This window comes from Homalodisca vitripennis, chromosome 1 (genome assembly GCF_021130785.1).
Source record: "Homalodisca vitripennis isolate AUS2020 chromosome 1, UT_GWSS_2.1, whole genome shotgun sequence".
NCBI classification, from domain to species: Eukaryota; Metazoa; Arthropoda; class Insecta; order Hemiptera; family Cicadellidae; genus Homalodisca; species Homalodisca vitripennis.
The window spans coordinates 115,322,111-115,343,241 of NC_060207.1; the positions used below are offsets into that span (position 1 = coordinate 115,322,111).

At 31.1% G+C, this 21,131-nt stretch overlaps 1 protein-coding gene across 1 annotated transcript in view; it reads left to right on the forward strand.

The window, feature by feature from the left end:
- Nucleotides 1-276: 276 nt before the first annotated feature.
- The window catches only part of LOC124369755 (discoidin domain-containing receptor 2), a 229,729-nt gene continuing 208,874 nt past the window's right edge, over nucleotides 277-21,131 (forward strand). The window contains exon 1 of the mRNA XM_046827839.1: nucleotides 277-407. The gene's annotated coding sequence lies outside the window, so the exon portion shown is untranslated. The remainder of the gene's footprint in view (nucleotides 408-21,131) is intronic.

Below are 21,131 nucleotides of genomic sequence, written 5' to 3' on the forward strand. Positions count from 1 at the left end.
TTATGGTAGTTAGCAATTTAAAAAGTACACTTTTAAGTTACTTAAATTATATACTTCAGAATCAGCAAAACAATGCAAGTACTACACTGTGTATACTGCACCCACTTGTAGCTTCAGCATGTATTTAAACATTCCCCCTCGCCAAAAATACCCAGAGACCTAGTTTCACTCAACAATGTCCTGACAATATACAACATTGATTGTGCTAGTTCCGGCAGTGGCCAACGTCGCGCGGAGCGCTAGTGTCGCCAGCTGCGAGTAGACGGTCAGTTGTGTTGCGAGCGCGCGCGGTAACGGAACTGATAGTATTCACTGCGTTGACGTGTGTGCGTCGTGCGTGTGTGAGTCTAGAAGTGTCCTGTGCTCTGGAACAAACATCAATACAGTGATAGACTTTACTCCAGCAGGTATGTATATAAATTGTATTACTCTTATATTTGAAAAACCGAGTTTCTAACAATTTGATGAATTGTAATTAATAATATTCTAAATTTATTGGTAATCAGAGCTAGTTAGTTTTAGTTCATTCCAATTTTAATATATTTCATGTAAATATCACTAAATTTCAAGTAGGGCAATTTGTATTTATAATACTTATTTCAACTGCACCAAATCTAAATATGTTTTATACAATGGAACATGTTTCATAATGAAGATATTATAGGTGTATCATTGTTGCTATGCATCAATCAATTTCGTAACCATTAATTATTGTAACATTGATGCGATAAGGATATCAAATATTAATAATTATGCTATAAAAATCATGCATTGATTTTGATGACGCCTCTAAAGTCATATCACTTAATTTGAGAATAGAATATATTAAAATTAAAAAGAAAAAGGAATACAACTTAATATGTCATAGATAATAAACAACTTGTACTAAACTTTACAATAAGTTACTGTGGGACGTCCCATTAATCCTTATTGTGAAGTCGTCTTTACCTAAATTAAGTGTCCTATTAGTTTTTAAATACAAAAATATATTTCGTACTCCATTCATGAATGATCTACATGGCGTTATGGTAGCTTTAGTGCCATGTGATTCTCAATGGCCAATCATAAAATCAATAAGCTACGTCACAGGTCACTTTTTTCAGTACATATCGTCAGAGGGAGTGTATGTTTTTATATTCTACACACGTGCTGTACATACAGAGTACAGTTGGCTTCCATAGTCCGATTACACAATGGCAACTGTAGCACTGGAGTTATAGCTCGCTTGAGTATCGGGATCTCTAGATACTTTGTAAAGATGGTTATTTAGACAGCGAATACCAAAAAAGTGTAATAAAAGACAGTATCATTAGGACACGACACGGATTACATTAGTTATAGTGAAACATGTCAACTTCTCTTACGTGTTCGCCCTCATTAGGCACGCACACAATACCAAATGGTTGAGAAATTACGCAAATTTAAGGAATTAAAAATATTTTTAGATTAAAATTGAATGAATTATAAATGCAAACTTCTTAAAAAGGTAGGCCTAAAGTGCACAACACTACTAGAAATCTTATAGCCCAATTTTTAAACGTAGGCCTATTTCAGTTATTATCATTGAACGTCCAATGTGAGAAGTAGGGAAATAAAATACGTTTTCTTTATAAGAAAATAAACGTAATAAACCAAAAACTAACTCGTTATTAGGAATAAAAATTGTATTACTGTACTATTGCAATGAATAAAATATTTTTGAAATCGCAACTATGTTTCTGTTCTGATGGATACAGTTGTAGGTGCATAAAACAACAAATTACTTTCTGATGTCTAAATAGTTTAGTGCCCATTCGTTGGAAAGGAAATAAATTTTACCGACTAGGTTTAAAATACCATAAATTATTTAAAAAATATTTAGTTTTCTTATCAAATCTCTTTTTTGATTATCTTACACACAATAAATACATTTTTTAGTTCCTATTTCTCTTGCATAATATGAAACGCTACTTAACCCTTTTCAGCTTTCGTCTGTTAATATGGGTTTTATTATCCTTTTTGGGCGAGTAAGCTAAATAGTAATAAATTCACGTTGATATAAACTTACACTGACAAGTGTTTTTAACAAGCTTGCTGTAAAAGTTGTAGTGTAAGTTCACGTAAACACTACGTATTGTTACTGGGTTTAGAGTACGTCCTAAAAACCTTGTTCCTATCGTGAACTGTACATTTCAATTTTACACCGGTGCAGGAATGTGTTCAAGAAAGAGGCCGTAGGGACAGGCGCCTCCAAAAAGAATCCACTGATGTATTTCAACTTAGTCGTATTTAACATTTTTCATTGCATGAATGTTTAGTTTAAAATCTGTAATAAACGATTTAATAATGATTGAGTAATATAATTGCATTTGTTACCTTCACCCAACTCAAAAATCTGGATAAATCCCCACTCAGAAGTTTAAACTTTTGTGATAAATTTGATTACGAATGTTATATAATACTATAGAAATACATTTAGACATAAATTAAATCGGTTATTACCTATTTTAATTTAATATTTAATATTGATCAACCTATGCTTGCTTGTTAAATACTTACACCGAGCATGATTGAATTATAGAAGTTCTACCAAGGCTAGAATCCGATTTGGAAGTATCCATCGCAAGATACATATACAACATAATACTAATGAGTATTTTATATTATCCACAGCAACATTGTCGACAAAGACGGCACCCATGCACGTTACGCACTATATCAACAGAAATTATTAGTTAATAAAACACGTTTGTGTAATGACATCCATTAATAAATTTTTGAAAATGTTGGCCCCCATGTTTTAAAAATCATGTGTATTCTACTTCATACTATTAAATTAAAAAGTTTCCACCAACAAGAATTTTGACTTAAATTTTTTGCCACTTCCTAAACTCAAATCTTGGATCAGTAGGAGGCAACGTATAACAACTCATTATCTACCAGGTTATTCAGTATTTGTTGAAGTACTTTCGCAATGGCCTATTATGGTTTGCGAAGTTTATTACTCAGCTAGCTGGTATAATTTGTCTTTTCTGTTTGTCTATTCGCAAGTATATTTTATCTCAACAACAAAATAATCTATGGATTTGAAAGAATCTCTACTGTTGAAGAATTACCTACATGCATGCAAGTAGAATTCGGTCTTTCTTGATTCGACTGTTACTACTCAGTTCACCCTATCACGTAATTGTACAAAATTTAACTGGATATTCACGTTGCTTAAATCGAATTGCAGAAATGGAATTAAACCTAAAACCGCTGATTGCTACTACTTTGATAATACTTGTATCAGGTATTATCTTAGGGATATAATAATTGAAAACATAATTATTTCTCTCCTACAAGCATTACTTCATGATATTGCAATTGCAATATCTGTAGCTTTTAGCTAGAACGTCTCGGCTCGGTGTAGCTTTTGTGGCTCGGTTTTATCTATTGAAGATGGATATTCTTGATTTTTATGATATTCTTTGATCAAGTACTCAGAAACAGACGAGTTGTGAACATAAATGTGTTTTAGGCTTTTAAATTTAATTCGCGTCAATCTCTTGATTGTATAGGCTGGTAGCCTACACGTAGAAACATATTGCGTACTTAACAGTTCGGAACTGTACAGAGAGTAACTTTTGTTAATTCCAGAGGTATTATGGTTTACAATAATTTTGACAATGGGTATCACATATATCACATCGCTTCTCAATAGTTTTTTTTTTTTTTTTTTTTTTTTTTTTTTTTTTTTTTTTTTTTTAATAATCGTTTTTATGGTATTGCAATAAGTCTAAAATTCCTATCTCATGGAGAACTTTTATCTTAACATAGAGAACATTGCTACTAAAAATATTTGCTACGGACTGTATTGATTAAACAATAACTAATATTACTTGGAAAAATATATCACTGGCATATTTTAGTATTTTATATTCTACGCATTTTATTAACATAATATTGAGGAACACATGTAGAGTAATAACTATTTACGGGTTAACAACATATATGAGAAGTTGTCTCTTTAATAATTTAATAATAAAGGTAAAATACAACTTTTCATACGAACCTAAGAAACACCCATGATATTACCACCCACCAGTCATATTGTACTGAGCCTAAGGTGTCTCTATGGGATATTAATAAAAGGGTTATGCGGCTTACTATTATAAAGGAGTAAAGCAACGTAAAATTGAACCAAGATGTATCCACGATTAAACTTCACTTAATGTTATGATCTTATTGTCATAAAATAAAGCTTATTGGTTATTTTTATAACTCTTACAATTCAATTACATTTTTAATTAGTAATTAAAAACTATAGAAACGAAATAATCTTTAAGGTAAAACTATTAAGAGAATAGGTCGAAACTGCTATTTGTAATTAATCACTGTTTGTTTGCGGCTTCGGAAGAAATATGTTGTTGTTGCCGCCACCCAGGCGCGCCGGTCAGACACTGGGGTGACAGTTTAACAGTTTAAGTTTAAACAACTGTAAAATATGTACTTTACAGGAGGCTCAATAAAGAAGGCTTATATACCTGAGGTACTGTGTTAATCACCACCGCATAGAGTACGATTAAAAAACATTTATTTATAAATTAAAAGTATTTATGAAATCAGGAAATATATGTAGCCAAATGAAATACGTATCTGTGAAATCATGTCTCATGTCATAGAGTTTTTATTGGTAATCTTTTTCGGAAACATTGATTTATTACGTTAAAAATAGGAGAACCTAAAATGGTTTATCTTTCTAAAACTTTTGGGCTACAAGTAAAGGAAGAAACAGTGGTTAACGTGGTTATATTAAGAAAAGAGATAGTGTACTTATTATTAAATTTGCAGGTTTAATATTAATGATTGTACACGAACATATCTAAGATACTTAATTTTCATGACACATTTTTATAAGATATTTTTAAATTTGTATGAATATAATCCGGTAGAGGATTTATGCCAGTAGTGCTGTATGATAATTAAAAGATTTATTGAAACAAATACGCCAAAGGAATATAGCTCACAATATCTAAATATAAGTAGTCGTAGCTGAATTCCATGGGCTAAAAAAGGATCATCGTTTAATTTGTAAGTGAACACACCGTTTTATTTTCCGAATGTGCGATATAATGGTAAATTTTCCATGCATAGTTTTTTTGGATAATGCGAATACGATAAATAGTATATAAATATATACTAAAAATAAATATATTCCAATACTTGACACCTAGTGTTACATTTTTGTAACATATAAAGATGATAAATGTCCTAAAATCTATTATACTTTTATGGGTTTCGTGTTGTTTTAAGTTCTATTTTCGTTTCATACCGATTATTGCAAATTAAGTTTTAAGTAAAGGCAGTCTTAACGCTGTAAAGACGAATATAATGACAGTGGCGTCACGTTTTGTGATGAAATCTGTGTAGAGCACTGACATAACTTTACATAAACATGATTACCAAGCATATAACAAGGTAGAGGAGAATGTAATATATTACAGTGTGCCGGATGAAACTTCAACAAAGTTATCTGAACCGAGGTGAACTACTAAAGCTTTGGCCACTCCATCATGTGCGTACAAGCTTGGCCCTGCTTGCTGTATCAGCTAGTCTACAAGGTGCTTCAATAATTAGTCTACATTAATCCGTCCGTTCTCCTGGTATTCTACAGAACAAGTTATGCTTATTATAGTATGTACGAAAATAAACAGTGTACGTTTTATACACACACATACATACATACATACAAACATACATATATACATATATATATATATATATATATATATATATATATATATATACACATATATATATATATGCGTGGGTTCAAAAACAATAGCATATATATCTTATAATGTTGCTATATTTTTGTTGTTGTAATCAGAATTATTCAGAACCTGAAGATGTCAAAATACATATTTATTTGTATCAAATTAAATTTTTTCATCTTTACTTGCCTTACATTTTATTATACTAGCTTTAATTCTAAGACAAAACTATAAAAATAAAAACTATAAATAATAAAAATGTAACTAATTATATTAATAGTGGTAAAATAAGACATTTAAAAATTTATGTAAATACTGTGAATTTTATAGGAAAGTCTTTCAGGAAAACAAAATACTACTGGCGATGGATTTAAATTTAAATTTAAATTAATCTTTTGGTAATGTACGTTACGCGTTAGTTGTGAATTTTAAAGTAAAAACGCTATACGGCAATTCTGTCAATTTTGTAAAAACAAGTTGATATGGATGTTTTGGAAAATATGCCGTTTCCTTAAAGCTATATAAGGGTTCAGACACCACCAGAGTCTTCATCAAGTGCTCATGCTCGGCATTTCACTCAAACAGATCACAAATAACACATACCTGCAAGCACGTTTATGGCGCGAGGATATGCCTCCAACAGTGCCAAATTATTATCCCTAGCTAACTGTACTGAGAGATCACAAGCTATCGAGAATACTCTGAGTAGAACGTACACTGCTGAAGCGGCAATTAGCAAATCAACCCAGCGGACACATACAAACATGTGTTTGGCTAAACCGATCCTGTGTTTGTCAGAACAACTGAGAGCAAGTGATTAGTCTGTACGATAGTATTACCTGTCCGAGAGTCGCATAACAGTTGCCAACAATAATGGGGATCTAACTATAGCATCTAACTTTCATTTAGGATAAACTATTTTTGAATTACACACAAATAAATCAATTAAAAGGCTTTATACAAACAATTAATTTAAATAGTTATTGTATTATATTACTCGTACTAATCAATACCACGCTATAAAGTAAAAACATTTCCAAATTTATATTGTATCACATAATAAAATACCCGATTTGATAGATCTTTGTGGTCGTAAAGGAAGATTTTATAATGTCTAGATAATATTATCTAACAAGTACTATGATTTCTTCCATATAAGGACTGTATGAACCAACAATATATCAATTTCGTACCGAAAACTTCTTTTAGTAGCGTGCAGGCAGGTGTGAAGTAAGAAGATTGTAGGTTTTTTAATTGTAAAAATCCATTTATACATATAAAAAAATATGAATCAAAACCGTTTAAATTTCATAGTATCTCAAAACAGCTGTTGTTTATATGGCTAAATCTTATATGAATATTCCATCGTATATAAGTCTGCAATGTTATAAAAAGTCCAAAAATCAACATTTTTTTATATAATCTCCTATCTTTTAATAATCTCTAGATTTTGAAATCAGAAAAATAGCAAATGTGGTACCTTTGCCCGTGGGGTGGTTGAAACTAATAATTGTCCAGGAGAAGTTTGTATGTAAAATTTATTACAATGTGAATGTTCCAAACGTTATTATTATTATTCGTAGCTTAGAGAAAGGAATATGTTTCGATAAGTTACTTATTACCCGATAATAGCCCACAATATCAATGAGGCATTATACCAGTAACCTTTTATCATTATTTTGAGTAAGAGGAAAAATAAGGTAATTTAAATGATTTTATAATAAAATTAAAATTTTAAGTACTTATGTACTATAGTTATAGAGGATAGGGAAATTGTCGTACGTTACTTGATGTAGCTGCATACTTAATTGCAAATTGTAGAAGTATTTTAAATTAACTTTAAAAATATAATGAAAAGGTTTAAGACGTGGGTCCGTATGTCAGGGTTCGGGTGATTGCTAAAGATAACTTTTCTTATCGAAATAAGCTAAATCGTAGGTTAGTAGGAACTTGCACTGTAGTATGTATACAAGGGATCCATTACTGCTGAACTTCGGGACTACAAACACACAGTCAGTTCAACCCCACGTATTACCTGTTTGCCGTGTATCCTACAGTAGGGTGACTTTACCTTAGCTGTTCCGGGTCATCGTATCTTTGTGCATTTTGTACAGATTCAACCCTCTAAATTCTCAATCAAAATTTCTAATATAATTTGTTCCCTAATTTAAGCCTCGCAATATCATAAAATGCAAAGCGTCTTTTGCAAATTTGATCGAGTTAATTAAAAAAAGTAAGTTCATTAATAGATACGTGATAGTTATTATTTATGTTAATGATTCTATGTTCAGTAAATTATGTCACATTTATGTTATGTTGAAACGTGCAGTGCTACCAAGTTAAATGCTTCCACTCTATTTCTCACGTATTATACCACCATCAGTTTTTGTTATCTTTGCTGCTAATTTGTTATCTATGTGTAATATCTATATTCATTGTTATTTTATGCCATAGTTTATCATGTTATTATTGCTATAGTTACTGCTTCACCGTTATAGTTACTCCTTTACTCTTATAGTTGCTGTTTTGAAACATTGATACATATATTGTTGTTATATTAAGCTACAGTTGTTATGTTATTTCTATTGTTATAGTTTATTTATTGTTACTTTTTTCCTGTTAGTATTGTTACTGTTTTAAAACATTTATATATATATTCTTGTTATATTATGCCCTGCCATAGTTTATTATGTTAGTATTATTTTTCAGCCATCCACATGTTTTGTTTGTAGAAATTCTTCTTTAGGTTAAGTTGTTTATAAGTTATAAGTTAATTATATGAATTTTGAATATAAAATGGAGACGAATGTCCGTTGGAAATAAAATAAATACATATTATGTGTGTTTTGTATGTGTATCATATGTTTTGTTTATAATTTATTTTGACGATTGTATTCCGCTTGCTTCCGCTTGTTGTTTATTGATTCTATTCATAAAATTATATTTCTTATGCTGATAAAACAATTACCACCGCCATTAAAACATTTTGCTTTTCGATTATCCAGTAACAATGTCGTAATAATTATTTTTTAAATTAAACCAATACATATAAATAGTTTTAATTTAGATTAAACAGTAGAACACTCCGGATTTACAAACTAGGTACCATTATTTACTTGGTTACGAACTAATCTTTATTATTTTCAATCCCATTAGTTAAGTAAAACCCCCATATTTATACATTGTGTATTATTTTTTAATAAAAATTAGTATTTTCGCTTCAAATGTCACTGGTGTTAATCAAATAACCCACGTATTGTAAATAGGGATAGCAATATAATACTATGTGGCAACGACTGAATTAGGCCGTAATAACATGTGTACTGTGTAATTCGATGTAACGCCCATAGTATGTGATTTAATTCATTTAGCTATACATTTTTCATTTAATGAACCGTAATATAATGCACGAATTGATTTAACACTAAAATATCCTGTATCATGACTTCTTTTACAAACAGAACCACTAGCCAGGCTCACAGGAAACTTAAAACTGATTTGATCAATCCTGAATTCTCTGTTCCTACCCTCACCCCAAACAACCAAAACCCTTGTAACACACAAACACACACACACACACACACACAGTCGGCCACTGCAACCCTTACGATGGATCTTCCTGTTGGAAGTTATGAACAAGTATCATGGCGCTCAAAACTCATTTATGTTATAATGCATTGAAATAATTGTATAAATTATGACGAAAATAAAAAAGTCATTATACAATTTTATCATTAATGTTAAAGTAGTGTATGATGATTTTCATATAGCCATGTATATTTTTAACTTATTAATTTAATTTACACTCATTTGTATTCACGACCCTACTTGATATTTATGACAGCATGTAATAGCCTGTCCGACCATTCTACATGCGATAAATCTACTAAGGGCTATACAACTTGGAACATTGTTTCCTGTTAGTCCTGAGAAGAACTTAATGATTTGGGGCCAACAGGTCAAAATTAAACTAAAATACAATTTTACAACTCTATATGTCTTTTAGGTAATTATGATGAAAAAATAAAAGCAAACAACAAACTCATTTGTAATCTGAGTACATTCTTATGAAACTGTATCGTGTAGCACAGTAGCTAACAGATAAAATTGCTTTGTTGGTTTAGTTACATTAGATGTTGTTACATGTCGTGTCCTCCATCATATCGGGTTATTTTAGTTTTGGGATTACATACAGCATGAAATAAAACAATTCAATAAAAAATGTACTAAAGTAGTAGATGTAAATTGCGAAAACAGTTGATGATTAATAGTGTAGCATGAGTGGGCTGTGGGTGCAAGTGCAAGAGCGCTGAGATTTTATAATCCTTCAAGGGCTACAGTTCACTGTACTGTACTTGCATCATTGCATATAATTTGGGAAGTGTATTATCTATGTCAAAATAGCCCCGTAATTATATATATATATATATATATATATATATATATATATATATATATATATAAGTCTATAGCATATGCTTTGAATGCTATTTGTTATAAGAACTGCATAGAAGTTGTAGTGAATAAGGGTTTGAGTAGAATAAAAAATTACTCAGCACAAAAACAGAAACCCAGCCGGGCGCGATACCATTGCGGAATACTCTAAGATATGTTTTCATTTACGTTGGTACCTGACTACGTATATTTGTTATGTCTGACGGTTGGTCATTATGTTGGTTAGCCTTAGGAAAAAAGGCCTATAAATGTTATGTAATATTAAAGCTCATTTTAACCTCCACCATTATCAATATGACTACTGAACAATACCTTTAGCAAGGGAAATTCTTCTTACAATTTTAAATAAACCTGGACTGTGTTCGTATTGGTTTTCGCCTCCCAGATTTAGAGTTCTGACATGGTTTATCACAACGATAGGCAGGTCGGAATATTGTTGATACTAGCAACGCAGATAAAGTTTGATTTAAAATGTCATTTTTAATTCAACAACTTATTACCGTTGTGCTAATAAATTCTGCATATGTGTTCTGCCCATTAACAAAACCTTCTTTTATAATATTGATATTATTATTGACTCTGATTTGTAATTGTTTGTGGTGAGGGTAGGGACAGGAAATAAGTTTGTTGCTTATCAAATGTTGCATTAAGTTATTTCTTAATGTTTCATTTGCTTGATTAGTTTGTTCTGGTTAATTATTGTTTGATCTATCTGACCGAGACATATAGAAGAAATCCAAATCGTTGTTTAGTTTTGTTTAATATTGTTTTCCTATTCGTATTTATTGAATCCTTAGCTATTATGATGACTGTTTCATTCTCCAGCGACAATACTCTCATCGATTGAATATATTCAATAGATATGCATTCCTATTTACGACACGGTTCTCTATTACTGTTGTGTTCTCCCATTTCTTCATTAGTTTATCTACTATTATATGTAAGTAACTATTGGACTTAGTGATAGATTTTGTAACATCAAATTAGCTAGCATAAATCGAGAATTTTTAGATTAATTTGAATATTTATTAACCTTTATAAATTTTAAGTGATTCCTGTTTTGTATGCTGTGGCCAAAAATGAGTTAATTTTACATTCATTTTGTACAGGAATGTAACCATAATTAATTTTATTCGTGTCACATATTTTCTTTAATTAACTTGGCGTAACCCATGGTAATTGTTATGATTGTTGCTTTCAGCGTTAGGGATCATTAAAATACCTGTACTTAACTGTAATTGTCCAAAAACATTTTGTATTCCATAGGCTGAGAGCTCCTCGTCTAAGGGAAGGAAGAGAATAAATTTATTGAATATGCATTTAAAAGTGAAATGGAGATATTGAGCGACTTACAATGGAAATTTTATTTTTATTTAATTTTTTTACAATAATTTACTGTACGATATGAATGAAGTGCATTATTTCTCATGGATTGTCAGCTCAATAAATTATAAACTATACTTATTATTTTAAATTTAATAAAATATGTTATAAATATGAAACAAAATTTGTCCAGAAACTCTGTTACAAAAGTGATTGTAATATATCGGGTTTAAGGAACCTGACAAAAACCAAGTTCAAATAAAACCATTTATTTAAGCCAATAACATCTCTCCGCAAAAAGTCTAAAGAAGAAATCTTAATATCTGAATGCACAGAATTCAAGAGATTTTTCCTTCACATATTGCCAACTTTAGGGACATAGCAAATATGATTCTTTGAGGAGGTTGTATGAGCCTAACGACGTAGATTAAATATATACCACAGAGCTATATAGACGTACAAGTAATCGTGTGTGAATGTTATGTACATCAAAACGGTTATTATTTTTTTACCTTCCCTTTTCAATTATCTGTATTGTTTTCATAAAATTTCCTTTTATATCCACTCACTTTGTTACAGAAGACTGAAACAAAACACATTAATAATTAAGTACTAAAGGCATTATAAAATCTATTGTATCAATGCTACTATTATTTCATTTACATCCTCTTCCATATATAATGTCATGATTTCATTGTAGATGTTTACAATACATAATGCTAAGGACCTAAAATGTGAAGGTGATCAATACACTTTTTATCAGTTACATCAAACACATCAAACTTTATTTATGTCAAGGGATACTAAAATTTCAAAGCAAATAAACTTTATATTATGTTTTGATCTGAATTATATTAACTAACCCTGATTACAAGTAACTGTAACCTTAGGCATTAAACCACAAAGCCCACATTTCAAAAGTGCAGATTCAAAGGAATACGTTTGTTTGCATGTAAAAGGTTATCAAAAGCATTATTTTGCGTTCTAACAAAGCAAGTTCTAAATTTTGTGCCAGAGTGGACAGCCCTTGAGGGACCCGACTGTACTGTGACGTTTGTTGCGATATTTTCCTGACTGTACACTACATGTGTGTGTTATTCATTATTCAACTGCTTCCTACAAGTGGTTTATACTCTCGTTGTACAGTTTAAAAAATATTGATAAGCAAAATTACTGTACTAAAATATTTTTGGTAACTTTTTTAATCAGTCATAAAATCTTCTTTTTTATATACTTTACAGCATATAAAAGAAGTTAATTAAATATTTGTACTATTATATAAAAGTTTAATGGGTTCAGCCTGTGTGTTCGTATATATTTATTCAATGACGTAAAAATAATATTGGATCTATTGAATCTAAACTTTAAATGGATATTGTTAAGTCCTTGTTTAATATATAGGCGTATTCTTGTTCCGAAAATACCTGCAGGCCCCACCGGTCTCTAAATTCACTAAAAATGTCATCATGACCTCTCAGGTTGCATTACAGCAAACTAATATTTTTCCTTGATAGAGCCTGTTAAATTCTAAACATTGTTTTATGACAGCACAACTGTATCTTTAATTAAATTAACTAATATTATCAATTTGTTTACATATGAAGAAAGTTGGAAAATGTACTGAATTAAAGCTAAACCTCAGACAATAATTAAATTTATATTTTTTTTCAATATTAAAAATTACAAATATGCAGCTAATCTAGTAATCTTATTCCATACCTTTTACAACCTTAATTCGTAAATAGTGATTTTTAATACAACATTAAAACAGTCATTAAAACATAATGCATTAAGTAAAATTTTGAAAATATTTAAATTATACTGTAAGTTATAAATAGCTGAAAGTTCACTAATAACAGGTTCGCCCCGTGCAAGTTATCTTTGTGAAGACCCTCGGCAGGCAAAGGACCACCAGTGTTTGTAGGAAAACCACACGACCGAGTCAGAATAAATCAACCGAATGTCCATCAAAGGAGAGATTAAGTCTGTGACGGGACGCTGCGCTGTAGTCCCCTGAAAGAGGAAAGAGGATGGCTGTAATATTTATTAAATAACGTATCCTCTCAAAGCCTTTGGGGATTCACGAATGATGTGTTCTCATTTAATGTTGCTCATGATTGTGAGGCAACATTAATATTAACCAATCTCAACTAAATTTTACTTAGGCTTGTATTTAGCGTAGGTTTAAACACTTATAATAGAGGTTTAAACTCTACGTTTAGAACAGGTTCCTCCAAACCTTTTAGTTCGAAGAGGCAGGCGAGCCAAGAACTTTCACAAGCATTTTATTTCTGCTTATAGGTATAAATTTTAACTTACAAGAATATACATTTCTTTAGTTAATGATACAATGCACTTGGTTTTTAAAGAAAAATAAAATAAAACATTTATTTAGTATGCATTCAAATTATTGTTCTTTAAGTTTTTGACAAAAGCAACTTAACATTTTCTATTGAGCTAGTGCTTCTCTTACTTTTGTAAGTGAGAGATTCATACTGATGTTTTTTGGTCAGCAATGTCAGTTTATCTTGGCTCAACTTTGATAACCATATTACCTAAATAGATTTTGGTCTTAATAAGAAAGATTAACTGTAGAATTTCATTTCACAAAAGCAATTTTTTATAGGTTGATTCACAGTTATATTTTTATACAAAAATTTAAAACGTTATATGATGTCAATAACGGCCTATACCTTCTGTTTGGCGTAGAATTATATTGGGAAATGCTGAGTAAATGAAATATTTATTGGTTTTGGAGACGTAACTCCTTAACTGCAGTTTTAATGCCAGATTTTGACTCACCATCAGAAAATGCTTGCTAGCCTTTACGAATGTGTGACGTATATTGAAAGTAGGTCAAACCGCCACCTTGTTCCGACGTGTAATGTCACGTTGACATTGTTTTGATTTTTTTTAAATTAGACTTTCTTGGTCGGGACTGACCAATAAGTGGACCCAAATTTCTTTTATAATGTTTTGTTTTATAATAACTACAAAAAGTTTACTATTTTAACACAAAAATTTATTTACTCAATCATAAATAAAATTATATTCTTTTTAACTACAAAGGGATCGGTACTACATTTATCGTTAAACATGCAGCTGACTATCAGCTTTTCTTTTTTTTCAAAAAACATGAGTGAACTGAGCGATGAAAATAAACAAGCATTTAGTCTCCCTGATGTTGATTCTAATACGGAAGATGGGAAAGTGAAGCTAAGTTAGGCTATTGGGATTTGTTTAGCTCTTGACACTACCTATATATAATCGATATACTATTATTTTTCCTTTTCAATGGCTCTGACTCCAATATGTCGCGGTAAGTTAATGCTTGTTAAAAATTGGAGTGAAAACTGGTTTCCAAAAAAGCAATATTTTATAGCTTAGCCATAATCAATATTTAAGAAATATATACATGACTAATATTATAAGATGAATAGAATACCGAGTGTGTCTTAAAATTCCTACCCCTTCCTCATTAACTTTCATATGAATAGAGAGAAAGATATTTTCGTTTGGAATTATATGAACAACTGAGAAGTTTTTATTGTATATGACTATTTTTCAAATAGTGTAGTTTCGGAGTAAGCCATAATTTTAAATAAGAACCCTTATCAACTTAATTATTATTTTAAAGATATTATGAAAAGGAAAAGAATGGAGAAAACTAGATGTTACTTTTTTAAATTTGAGGCTAATTAAAGTTTGAATTATTTTATAAAACTCCATTATTTGTAAATATTTTGTAATGAAAAAAGTACAAACTTTTAAATCTCACCTCAGATTCACTCAGATGAGATGCTCGAAATGGCTAACATGTACTACTTGACAAAAATAAAACTTTTGATTTAAAACTGTTACTTACCCCGGAACTACCCATTGGGAGGGGAGAGAATAAAGATTTGTATATATAAAAAACTAAGAAATACAGAAATGTTATAAGAAGTACTAACTAACAAATAATCTTTAACTAAAGTCAGCGTTGCTGGCATAAATGGCTCACGAACAGTACTGAAATCCATCGTTGCTTCATTATTAACAGGAATTAATTTTTGCCGACTGATCGTGGGCCGGAAGAAACCCTGTCGCGGACCAGATTTAACCCGCGGGACCTAGTTTTGACCCTGTTTTAAAAGATAGATTTTCACGAAGTGATTTTGATGGTGAGGATGAGTAATAGTATGGAACACTTATTGAATGACTACAAAAATATAGATAATTAGTTTTGCAATATAGTAGGGATAATGGTGTATCTCTCTAAAAGATAACTGGTTCAAATCCAATGGAGGTAAATAATAAATAGCAAATGGCTAACAACCGTTCTTTCCTGAACACGTGGAGTTAATTAGTGACCATGACATAATTTTCATAAATAATATTTGGGAGAAAATGGTGAATAAATTGACACAATAAAGTAACTAGACATCTGTTGTAGGGGTTGCATTCTAAGACAAAACCTGGGGAATTATAAAAACTATTGGAATGGAAAAATTTTAAAGGGCAAGCATGGCGATGGCCTACATTGCAATGGATGGAGTCAACATCACCAAAATGAAAGCGAAGTTGGAGAAAACTGAATAATTGCCGATTTAGTTGTTTAGTCCTTCTATCTTGGTTTATACCTTAAAATTTAATTAATTACTCACACGTGGCCTATATAATGATCACATACATACACACACACATATATATATATATATATATATATATATATATATATATATATATATAGAGAGAGAGAGAGAGAGAGAGAGAGAGAGAGAGAGAAGCATACTGGTGAGAAGCTATACCATTTAATGATATAGAGAGAAGCATAATCTAAGAAGGCCATATGACATGACACAACATGAAAAAGGCTGATAAGGTCAGTGATTATGTTTTATCAGGTCCTGTCTCAATTTACTATTTATATACTAAAAATTACACTTCATTTAAAATAGTGAACGCATCAATCAGTGCATAGATTTTTATGATTTACGATCGTGCGAGAAAGATGAACAGATGTTAAAAATGGATATGATTTTTGAAAAGGTAAAACGGTAGTAATTTAAAACAAAGTATACAATACCCACATTGGAGACAGTGTTTTGTATGGAAGTCAAACCATACTAATAAATCACAAGTCTGACCATGACTTACTGTAGCAGAAGTTATAGGACAAAGTATATTGAGAGAAGTACAATCTGGAAAGGTAGTAACGCTTGACTGAACATGAAAAAAGCAGATACGATCAACGATTAAGTTTTATTAGGACCCATTTCGATTTACTACCCACAATTGAACTTTAGCCCGTTTATTTGTGGTATTCCATTACATTCACCAATTATTCGCTAGTAGGTTGTAACCTTTTGATGTTCATTTCCAACTAAACAATATATTTTACAACAATTCGCAACTTTTCACCATAGTAAAAGATAGATAACGAATCACTGTTATCGTAATCTGAATATTTTATTTTATTCAAGATTTAAAACTGCTAAAAAGATTCAAAACAAGTCAGTTGCTCGTTAAACATTTCACAAACCAAATGTGACTAATACTTAATCTGCAGTAATTTATTTTCAATCAATACATCTAAATTGAAATATATTTTGAACCAACTTCATTTGCTCTGATGGTTTTGAATTAGGCCTAATATAGTTTCTAATAACAGTTAGAAAAAATAAATCAGCATTTTAAACATACAAGTTCATACTAATCCATATAGAATCGTTGTTTGAATTACACTGACCTTATATCCTAGTGCAGAACAAGAAATCTGGATTCCAAGTTAGAGTTTTAATATAGCAGGATATTTCTCTCTCTGAATGTGTTCTCATATATTAAGTGAAGAGCTCCCCAATAAGCAGCGTTCGCTAACCGGCTTCAATGGAGCACCCAATATAAGTTAATGAGACTCTGCTATAAGCATTCTATTGCCAGTACATCAGTACTCTTAAGAGACAGCTAGACTAGTAGTGAATGTATATTGGTCCATTAAGATTACACAGCAGTTATCTATATATATATATATATATATATATATATATATATATATATATATATATATATATATATATATATATATCCTTAACTCGAATTTGCTCTACCTCGCTTTGTTTTCTAAGTTCTCTATGTTTCCTCGACATTGATTCCTCGACATGTACCATCCGCGCCCTTTGATTTTGGGTAGGATGCTATGCATCATTTGCATTTTAACATACGCTATTGGTTTAGATTATATTTTAAGGGATATACGTCACCTAAGCCTTGTGAACTGTACGGCATTGCCTCTGTACTTGTCAATAGTCTCGTGGCGCTCTTAGGCCTTTTTAGTTGTTTAGTTTGCAGGTAATTTCAAGCTATAATAAGCGAAATTTAACAGGGTTCTAGAGGAAAGAACAATGCTTTTGGTAAAATATTCGCGACTTATTTATTCCACCAAACAGATAAAGAATAAATAAATAAATAATAAAATCACTTTCCACCAAGTTTTTTTATATACTTAATAGCGATATTCAAAATACATTTAATCTTTTATATTGAACTTATTAAGTTATAATGTATCAATCCAAACCTCCAGCCTTTTTATTTTTAAACGATTATGCGTGCAACAATCCTTACCGCATTCAATCTGTAAGGAAACTTACTGGTTGCTGTCGAGGCGTGAGTTAGATTCAGGTTTATGTAGAGGGGAAGTAGAGTGCAGGCTATTGACAAAGACGAAGAAGACAGGTTAACATTGCACGACGGTTTGCAATATTTTATACCTGAAGTGATACAAATGCAATAATTCGGAAAACTTTTTTGGATGAATTCGAAATATTTAAAATTTCTCGTAGAAAGAATGAAAAGAATTTACATATGTGTAGTACACACACCCGTAACCTGTCACGACGACACGTAATCGGCCATACATCTACTCTATGTTTGAGAGAGTACATCATTTTTCTAGAACCTAGACGCTATATAACAGCAATAACACTTCCTAAACATCTGTTTTCTTGGTTATTTTACAAAACAAAAGTGAAAATTAAAGTTAATTCAACCAAGTCAGTGTTTGGTGTTTGTGTTGAAATAAAAGTTTGTTTTATCGTCATATTTGCCAGATTTCCGTATTATAATTTTACAATTGATTGAAATTATTCGCCAAATGAAAATCTTCTCCATCATTCGTCTACACACCATCCATCCTACTTTTTTGTAATAACATGTTTCAATATTTTATTATGTCTTTACAAAATACGATTGCCAGTAATTTAAGCATGCTCGCAACTTTGAATATTTCACAAGTCTTCAAAACAATATAATTACAAATTTTACCATCACTGTTTTACATATTCTTATTATAAACACCATGAATATGAAAACAACCTATTAGATTACACAATTATAACATTTATACCCTAGGATCTCATTGTAGGCATTCAGTCATCTGTCTTTTACGGTAAGAATTAAAATTATTCTAGCATTCAACAAACAAGAAAATAGCTACAGAAATAAGATATACGGTGATGTAGCTATATAAAATCTTGAAACAATACACCTCAACTCTTTAATTATGAAACGACGAATTGAATCATCATTCAATAATTAAAATTAACGTTTTCTGCCACATGTGAATTCTTGTGTATTCTTTGATATATCCTTTTATAAAACGTTTCCCACTCAACAGCCGTCCATGGGCAGCGACGAAACGATTTTTCTTCCAAGCTTACAAACAGTCCACAATTAATTACAAACACTTCTGTTTCAAGCAGTTTCTCCAACTCTGTGATCCTCCCATCTACCATCCTTACTTCTTGTCAACATTTTTTACTCTGTTTTTTATTTTTGTACTCTTAATCGCCACTAACAGATTACTGGTATTATTATTGACATTATACATAGTAAGCATATTACATATACCAACAATAACATTTGAAAGACTTTATAAAACATCCAACAACTAGTGCCCAAGAAAGGCAGAGACATAGAAGGATCTTCTGAAGTGTCTTCGGTGTTTATAAACTTAAGAATATAAGGAATATTGAGTGTTTTATCAAACTACTGTTTAGAAAAACATGTGCATTTAGTAGAAAATTAACACTCAACGAAAACACATTAAACTATAACGAATGCAACTGAGTACAATATAGTTGAAATAAGCTAACCTCTTTTTGTAGGTTGAATTAATTACTATTGAAATTATTCCTTTTTTTAAAGTTTGCCCATTTGCGAGCCCTTGTTGCATATTGCAAAAATGTAATCGTAGCGGTATTGATTTCGGTTAAATTTAGATTTTTCTGTAATGTTTAATTTTGATAAAAATTTTTCATATACACATATTTATATTTCAATTATATTTATTATCATTTCATATTTATTGAAATGGAAAATATTGACGTTCTCTCCATTTCGAAAGGCTAAACATAGTAACAAATGCCATCTAGTTCCTTTGAAATGACCCCTTTCATCGCCGAAGTAGCGTTATAATAACTCTTCAAAATATCAGACGATACTATTTTAATAACTCTATAAATGCCTCTTGTGGGTGAGAGAAGAGCGATACTGCGCTATATATAGAGCAGGTGATATTGATACACGTGTTGGTGGGGTGATATTGGGCCGTAAATATCAGCACGACACAAACTGTGAGCTGAGACTGAGCTGTACATCATCCCAGCAACAACCAGCCTCTCAGTGATAACCGTCTCACTGGAAGTGTAACAACGTTCTCACTGAGTTTGAAAGGTTTCGTTTGTGTACAGTAATTTTCTGAACAGTCGGCTGAGATGTATACCATACCGGCAACTGGCAGCCTCTCGGTGATAACCGTCTCACTGGAACTGTAACAGAGTTCTCATTGAGTTTGAAAGGTTTCGTTTGTGTATATTGATTTTATATACTGTCGGCTGAGATGTATACCATACCGGCAACTAGTAGCCTCTATGTGATAACCGTCTCACTGGAACTGTAGCCAGCGTTCTCATTGAGTTTGAAAGGTTTCGTTTGTGTATATTGATTTTATAAACTGCCGGCTGAGATGTATACACGATACCGGCAACTAGCAGCCTCTCAGTGATAACCGTCTCACTGGAACTGTAACAACGTTCTCACTGAGTTTGAAATGTTTCGTTTGTGTACATTGATTTTATAAACTGTCGGGTGAGATGTATACCATGCCGACAACTGGCAGCCTTTCAGTGATAACCGTGTCATTGGAACTGTAAGGTTCTGCAAGATCTACTGAAACATCATAACCCTTTTTGTGTGTTAAATAATATCACAGATTAGGATATGCAAAAATAGCATCGTGCGCGATTGTCATGATACGTTCAATGGCGTAAGTGATATTATCTATTTTTCTTAATTTAAAAACCGTCGGAACCATGGAAAAATAGCAATAAAATAATGCATTATTCATGAATATTATGTTAGAGTAAACAAATCAATTAGTTTAAAAGATTAATTTTTAACTGAAAAGTATAAATTATTTAAGCCTTATTATAGCCTAAAAATAAATGTATATAAAATAACAACAATCGTTAATAAGAAATTTAAACTTTAACAACGATATATCTCAGTAGTATAATAATAAGTCCTCTAATACTGTTATATAATTATGAGTGGCCTGTTGGCGCGGATCTAGACTTCAGT